Raw genomic sequence first — 8,758 nt, 5'->3', positions numbered from 1 at the left:
CATTTCCATAACAACCTCTCAAAGCATCATTATCACAAACACAGCTGAGGAAACTGAGGCTCAGGGAGGTTACATGACTTGCAGACTCACTCATCTGGTGATTACTAGAGCTGGGATTTGAATCCTGTCTGTCCGACTCAAAGCCCATGGTGTTTCAATGCACCATGACATAAGACCGAATTAGAAATATGGTTCATAGGAACGTGGGAGGAAGGGTCCTGGGAAATTTGGAGTCATACTTTCTAGCAAGCTGTGTGAAAGTGGGCCAGTTATTAACCACTCTTAGCCTCAGCAGCTCTGTCAACACAGGCTAATACCTACCTTGTTGTTGCAAGGATTAAAGATGATATGTGTAAAGCGCCTAGCACATGGCAGTCTATAAAAGAATAGATATTGTTATGCACAGCCATGTAAATTATCATTTCTTAAAGAGGCAGGAGTCATTTTCTTACACACTGAATTCTCAGAGCTTAGGTTGGGTACAAATTATGAAATCTAGGATCAAAGTTAACAAGACTTTGTTATATGGCTTTGAGAAAGCATATGGTTGTCTCAAGAATCTCAGTAGAGTCTGCAAGAAGAGAAAATCCCAAATCAGACGCAAGTTTGAAGACTAGCTTTCCTATTCCCAAGTCCTCCTTCAGCAGGACTGCGGGCCAGGAATGACAAGAGGACTCACCATTGTTGAGCCTGCTTGTGATTTTGCATGAAAAGTGATAAGCAACAGAGCCACCAGGTCTGGCTCCCTGGAATAGCCATGGCATCTGCAGTGAGAGCAAGGCCATTATCTCAACTGCCCGGAATCCCACGGCAAATCTTTACAGAAAGGCACAAATGCACACCGGATCAGGCTTTTGATGGTCTCTAGGGAGGCTGACTTTGTTTGTTAATGCCACAAATGTGTCCTTGAATGAGGGAATTGACAGGACACCTGTCTCTACATTGAAACCTGATCGAAAGCAAGTCCAACCCCTTCTATTCTCTCAGGAGTGCCCACAGTTTCTAAGCTGCTTAGTCCTTTGTGATTTAGTAATTTCTATGGCAGGAAGACTCCATCCTTGTTTCTTCTAGAGGTAATCCATCTACGAGGCAGCATGAACCCTCAAGGAACAGGCTGCCTCCCAAATAGAGAAGGATCGTTACCTGGGTGGAAGGACTTGAGAGAAACTGAAGACACATCCTCATGACACCCCAAGTACCCCCGTCATCACCCAGTAAAATCGTTTCCTTAGTGCCTGCCACGGGTGCTGCAAATTCTACTTTGGAGGCAGTGGCATAGGCAGGCAGCACTTCCCAAATTTTTTCAGCAAAGAACCCCTTAAAAATAGAGTAATGGTGGGGGTAGCAGCACAACACTGTGAATATACCGTAAACTACAGAACTGTGCGTTTTAAAGTGGTGACATTTATGTTATATAAATTAAATCTCCATAACAATAAAAAACACATTAAAACAAAACAAAAGCAAGGGAAACAGCCTTGGGAAACTTGTCCTTGGGAGGCCTGGAGGGCCTGGACTCAAGTGCAGGGCTCTAAGTAGGGACTCTCTTGTGCTTGTTACCTTCCACTCCCTAGAATACCTCCACTTGCTATGGCTTTTGAAGGGGGTTAAAAAACAAAATTCGATGAAGTAAGTTTGTAAATCGGATTGCTTTTATTAAGCAATTCTATGAATCGGGCAGCATCCCATCTAGCAAGTAGAGAGCTGCTCCTAGGAGCTGTACAAATGAAAGGTTTTTATAGGAAGGAGGGTGGGGCAAGAAGTTATTAGCAAAAGAAAAGAAAGGATTGCTTCAGGCCAGAACCTTTTGGGGGGTGGAGGGGCTTGGGGGGGTGCGGACCTGCAGGGTTTTTATCATATAGATTATCTCACTAGTGCTGATCAGGACATTTCAGGTTGACTTTTAACAGGTCACAGTTCTTGGGGTGCCTGGGTGGTGCAGTCAGTTAAGTGTCTGACTCTCGATTTGGACTCAAGTCATGATCTCAGGGTCATGATCTCTGAGTTGTGACATCCAGCCCTGTGTCAGGCTCTGAGCTGGGCGTGGAATCTGCTTAAGATTCTCTCTCTCCCTCTGCCCCTCCCCCACACCCCCACTCTCTCTCATGTGCTAAATAAATACATACATACATACATAAATGCATGCCACATTCCTGGGATAGATCGAAACTGTAATTAAGTCTTGGTTTGCTGTTGTGGGGGGCAAATGACTTCAATTTGGGCTTGCTTTTATCTTTTTAACAAGGGCTAAAGTTATTTACCAATTAAAATGCTGAACTTTTGGGGCGCCTGGGTGGCACAGCGGTTAAGCGTCTGCCTTCGGCTCAGGGCGTGATCCCAGCGTTGTGGGATCGAGCCCCACATCAGGCTCCTCTGCTATGAGTCTGCTTCTTCCTCTCCCACTCCCCCTGCTTGTGTTCCCTCCTCACTGGCTGTCTCTATCTCTGTCAAATAAATAAATAAATAAAATCTTTAAAAAAAAATGCTGAACTTTTAGCCCCTCGTTTTCAAATAAAATCAAAACCCAGGAAGATGTACCTTAGTTTCCTGGGGGGTTTAGAACCTTGTGGCAACACCACTCACTTGTGAGCTGGAGAAGCATGCGAGGAGAATGAGGCTTACCAGGATGTGATCCCAGGGTGTGGATCCCAGGGCCCGATCCCAGGGTGTGATCATAGGTTGTGATCCCTGGGTGTGATCCCAGGGTATGGATCCCAGGGTGTGGACCCAGGATGTGATCCCAGGGTGTGGATCCCAGGGCGTGATCCCGGGGTGTGATCCTAGGTTGTGATCCCTGGGTGTGATCCCAGGGTGTAGAGGCCCAGGATGTGATCCCAGGGTGTGGATCCCAGGGCCTGATCCCAGGGTGTGGATCCTAGGGGGTAGATCCCAGGGTGTGATCCTAGGTTGTGATCCCTGGGTGTGATCCCAGGGTGTAGAGGCCCAGGATGTGATCTCAGGGTGTGATCCCAAAGTTTGGATTCTCGTGTGTGATCCCAGGGTATGATCTCAGGGTACGAACCCAGGGTATGACCCCAGGGTGTAGATCCCAGGGTGTGATCCCAGGGTGCGGGTGACCTGGTGTGATACCATAGCATTGTCAGGGAGGAAGAGCTTCCTCTGCCTATGCGCTTTCTAGCTGGACTTAGAAACAAACTGACAGGAGACAGATCAGCAGCAGAAAGTCAAATCTAACGGCACACATACGGACAATCCACACAGACGTGACCTACTCAAGACAATGAGAAGCCTAAGGACACAAAGGGGAGAAAACTCATTAGCAAGAAGGTGAAAGAAGATGTTTGGAAAAAACGGGATCGTTCTATCACGTAGATGAGTTCCTTCCGTAAAGAGGGCCTCCTCGGTCAATACTTCCCTTTCAGTTGCAGGCTGTCCTCCCAATGTAAGTTTAGGCAGTTATGAGGGAGGCGGAGTGCCTCTCTGGCATCTGCTGGGTTTTTGTTACTTTTAACTTAAAATAATCTTTATGCCAAAGTGGCACATTGTGGGGTGTCTTGCCCTGCACCCCTTCAGTATAATCGCCAGGTGTGAGTCCCAAGGTGTGGTCTCAGTACAGGATCCTGGGGTGTGGATTCAGTGTTGTGACACCAGGTGTGATCCCAGTGTGTGGACCCCAGGGTGTGAATCCTTGCTGTGGGACCCTGGTACGTTCAGGTCTCTGAGAGCATCCGTTTCCTCCTCGGTTAAATCAGGAACCTAGTACCTACTATAACATGAAACACACCCGAAGAAAAACACGCTTTATGTCACAGGAATAATTGGCAAAAAACAAAACAACTACAGCAGCCCCCAGAACACCACGTATACAGATATTCGTACTCACTGAAAGGAATCTCCAGATTTGAAAGAGCTTATTCAAGGCATTTGGTTACTGAGGTAACCAAAGAACAAAAAAAAAAAAAGGAGCAAACATTTCATGAAAGGTTTCCAGGTAAAGCAAGAAAGAAAAGTTCCTCCACCCAGTCATAGAGACCTGTTAAGGCCAAGGTTAGGGCAGATTTCTACAGATGGAAGAAATGTCTTTTCCTCGTTACGGGTTCAGACTGTATGGTCAAGAACAAAATGTCTTCAGAACAGTACTTACTTTAATGGATCAACTGGTAAAAGAGGTGATTGTATCAAAGAGGAGACTGAACTTGGAGGACTCCCGTCCATCACCACCCACCAAGCCCGAGCTCACCGCAGCCTCACTTCCTGGCGCCAGCGTGCAGGGGCCTAGGGCTCTCATCTGCCTCTCCTAATGGCGGTGTGGTCATCTAAGGAGGAGCAGTACATCACTTGGACACAGGCAGGCAAGCAGCGCAGGCCTCAAGGGGCTCTGCTCTTCTATATGTCCTCCTTGAAATTTTCAGTGCCCCCCCCCAGGGCCCGGACGGCCTGGGGCAGCAGGGCCGTCTGAAAGGACTCCTCAAGCCCAGATGACCCTTCTCAGTGCTCTCTGACTCTCTACCCCGAATGAGGGGTCAATCAGATGCCCAAAGGGGCTCTGGGACTTGTGGCAGCCAGGCAGGCACAAGCTCTTACTAGCTGCTGCAGTGTTTCCCTGTGGGAGCATGCAAAATGGGGCTCCTAAAATGCTATTAATGTGTTAGTTTGGGGTGACACATTTTTCACAGAGGAAGTTCAGGGTTCTGAGCTACCAGAAGTCCATTGCCACGTGAACAGATCCACGTGTCCACTCTCACTGTTCCACGTCGTAGCTCAGCGCCACCGCAGTCTGGCAACTTCGGAGAGCACCAGGCGTCGTTTATCCTGAATGTCCTCACTGCGGGCACCCAGGACAGTCCTCCAAGCACTCACAGGCTCCACGCCCTGTGTCTAGCAGTCCTCTGGGGGTGGTCCCTCCTGTACCCCCGAGGTGTTTTAAGACTGTTGCTCAGCAACACAAATGGGCTCTTCCAACGGATGTCCTCTCTCACCTCCAGTTGATGTGGTGACATCCTGCTCTCCTGGGTCAGTCTTACGCCATGGTAGAGAACACAGGGACATCCGTTACATAACCGACACACCTTGCTCTTCTCCCTCCACCCACGGGCCCCTCGCCCATCCTCACTGCAGGCAGTGTCTGTGGAAAGCAAGGGTGTGGTCAGCATTGAAAGGGATCACATTCCAGAAAGGCAGTGATTAAGGTCTAACAACTTCAAGAGAAGACGTGGTCGGAAGAGGTGTTACTCTACATTGGTGTTATAAAATTCTAAATGGTAAATTTAACAAGACCAGAAAATTACCATCCTGATTTTCCTGTATACACTGGGCAAGATTTATCTTTGCGCTCATCAACAACGAAGCCCTGCAACGACATCTGAGACAGTGAGACAGTCATTGGAAGGCAGTAGTCACAGGTGGCACGATGCAGATGCTGCAGTGTAAGTAACGAGGGAACCAGCATTAGACAACAGGTGTCAGGGAATTGCAGAGCCCAGTAGATCTGTATTGTTTCAATACACGCAGTCACAGCTTTGGGAGTGATGACAGTGTTGCTACCTTTTCCACATGACGAAGGATACGAAATTAGCCAGGAATGGTGCATTTGACAAGAAAGAGCAGGAAGATGGTGCCAGGACACTACCAAGGGTCTTTACGCGCACTGACTGGACAAGAGACAAATCTGTAAGTACCTCTTCTCCACTGAGTTGTCTATGCTGCTCTCGATAAATCACTATATCACACATGAGCCCCTGACTTTTGTAATTCTTTGTTTTAATCCAATTGTTTATATAGACAGCCCCATGAAAAATATTTGCCCAAGGCCATGCACCCCCTGGAGGTTGTCTGGGCAGGGGTGTGTCTTTCGGAGGCAGGGGGATGGGGTTTGTGGGGAAGAGCGGGGTAGAAGACTACCTGGGAAAGTGCATTCAAACCTGAGAACCTGGTAGTGAGTGGAGGCTTTTGTCCCCTTCAAATAATCTTCATTAGTCCCCCAAAACCTCCCCAAATATAATAAAAATAAATTGTAAAAAAGAAAACTGAGCAAAATTAAAGGTTTGAACACTCTAGGTTAATGTCAGGCGGAAGTATAGCAGAGTAGTTAAGAACAGTGGCTTCTAAAGCCCATTACCCCACCTCCATCATTTATAGTCATGTGACCTCGGAACTATCTGAGCCTCAGCACTCTGCTCTGTAAAATGGGGGAATAATAGTACCTCTCATTGACATGCGATTTGTATAATTACCTCTCATTGACATACTATTTGTAAATATATGCTCAATCGGTGTAAACTACTATTGTTTCTTTGTAGAGGGAACAGGCCAACCATACACAGAAAAAAAAAAAAAATCCCAGCTCTGCTTCTATAAAATCCAGTTAATTATCCCATTTATCTTTATTTTTAGCATACTTTCATTTTTAAAAAGTGTTTTTAAAAGGATATGAGTCTTCCCATTTAAAATCGCACTGTATCCAAGTAAGGATAGACAAAAACAAATCAATCCATGCCTACAAACACTGGGAGTTTTATAGAATTGCAGAGATTAAAAGAAGAGCTTACACTTAAATCAAGAAAAAGACAGATTGACTACAAAGCAACAGCATTTGGAGTGATGACAGACTTTTCCAGAACACAGTGGAATCGTGTCTTTAATGTAATGACAGAAAGCAATTATCAGCCTCGTATTCTATACCTAAATATTCTATCTTTTAAGAATGAGAGTGAAATCTTTTTATTTTCCATTTTCACTTACTCTAATGGTACACAGTGTGAAAGCATAGTGCATCCCTAAACCCATGCAACTCAAGACAGGTCTTCTCATGCCTTATCCCCCCATTGGACTGTCACCCCTAAACCCCATCAATATGGAAACTGGCAGCCCCCTATGTGACTAAAGAATATATTGAGAACGCCGGAATCCACACTCTGGGATGAGAAAAACATACAAGTTTATGGGCTGTTAAACCCAAGTGTATTTGCCACTGAGTTACCACTGCTGATGAGTAAAAATTCTGTGATCGTTTACACAGAGTCACATTCCAACTTCGGCCAATAGGAAATTCCATCTTTTGCCACAGTACCCTCCCTAACATTTCGGATCTCTCAGAATTTACATGTGAAACACAAATGTACTTCGATCTGCTTACCTGGGGGTCCTAAGTAGGGTCATGCTCCTTCCTGGAGAGCCCAGGAGGCCCCACATAAAAACAGAACCTCCGCCCGCACCCTCCCTCAGCTCTCCCCCTCCCCGTGCCCTGCCACCCCTGCTTGTCTCACAGATGCACCTCATCCCTTCCCCTATGGAGTCCAGACTACCATTCCCTGGCTTCCTCCAGACCACCCTGAAACGACTGTCTCACCACAGCAGAACTGCCTCTGACCTCGGCAGCCCCTCTCTGCCCACAATGGGCTGCCTTCCCCTCCCAAGACCCAGGTCTCTCCCACAGCCTCATGGGCCCCCCTAGTGATACAGCCCTGAACCCGTAAACCCTAAAGGGCTTTTCAAAAGTCATTTTTGTTTCTGCTATACACTAACCACAAAAGAACTAATTCTAAAGCAAAAAAAAAAAAAAAAAGGACAATTATGTGAAAAACGGCTCAGAACCATGAAATAGAGGCTGATTATAAATATAGGCTTGAGGCATTATGAAATGAGGCAGCTCTAAATTTTCAAAGAACAAAGAGAAAGCAAGAGGATTTTTTAAATATCAAAAGGACTTTCAGGTTATAATTAGTAAATTGACTAACCTTTTTAAAGGTAAAAGTGAATTTCTAAAGCCTAAGGCATTTGTGGGATTCTAAAATACCGGAAGTCTAGGAGATGGACTCTGCTCACCTCCTCGCTCCCCAGGTGAGAAGACAAAGGTTACATGACTTTCCCAAGACCACCAAACCTATCTGTGGCTGTCAGGATTCGAATCAGGGCTCCTGACTTCCTTCTTGAGGTTCTTTCTGCTCAGTCTACGAGAGCAGCTGTGTTCCCAAACAGGCAACGATCCCCAGAATTACACGAACAGATGCCCGGTGGTGGGGGCTGTGGATGGGAGTGCTGGCTGTGGAGGCGGTGGTGATGCAGGAGCCAGTGGTGCTCGTGGCATATGTATGTGCTGATGGGACGGTTCAAGGGCAACTAAGGGCATCTCACCAAAGCTGAGACTCTCTTATAATGGGGTTCATCTAAGAAATCGATGGACCAAGGAACAGGATGCAGCAGGTAGAGGCAAACCAATTAGATGTATCTATAAACAAAATGAGAGAAATAGTACAGCAACTGAGGAAGCAACAAGGTCAGAAGGATTTCTCAGTGCAGGATTGCCATGCATGTCGGCTATTCCCAGGACGGGAAACACCTCCTAATGGTGAGACTCGTTGAGAGCACCCCTTGTGGAAACCTCTCGATATCTGCTGATTGCTCTTTCCACGATAGACTCTCAGGAGGCCTTGCCAAGACCAAGGTAAGCAGGGAAGCAAGACAAGTCCCTGCTCTCTACCCTATCTTTAAAGGTTTTGCTTTTCGGTTTTGGTTTTTTTAATCATAGGGGAGTTGCCTGGTTGAATGAGACAGTTGGCCAAGTCCTGCCCACCTGTCCTGGAGAGGTGCAGCCTAGAAGAACCCTGGTTATCTCTTGCAGAGAAGTCCCCGGACCGGACCGGTTAGTCTGCGGGTAGCCATGGCTTGGTGGCCCACAGTGCCACCCTGTGGTAGGCACCGGTTGGCTGATCCCGCACAAAATATAACTGAAGCTTTAAGCCAACACAGCACTTCGGGCCAGGGAATCCTAAGGACTTTTCTTTTTGCGCCTACTGTG

Source organism: Ursus maritimus, unplaced genomic scaffold (assembly GCF_017311325.1).
Source record: "Ursus maritimus isolate PB19 unplaced genomic scaffold, ASM1731132v1 scaffold_20, whole genome shotgun sequence".
In the NCBI taxonomy this organism is placed as follows: Eukaryota; Metazoa; Chordata; class Mammalia; order Carnivora; family Ursidae; genus Ursus; species Ursus maritimus.
Note: the sequence above shows the minus strand (reverse complement) of the source record.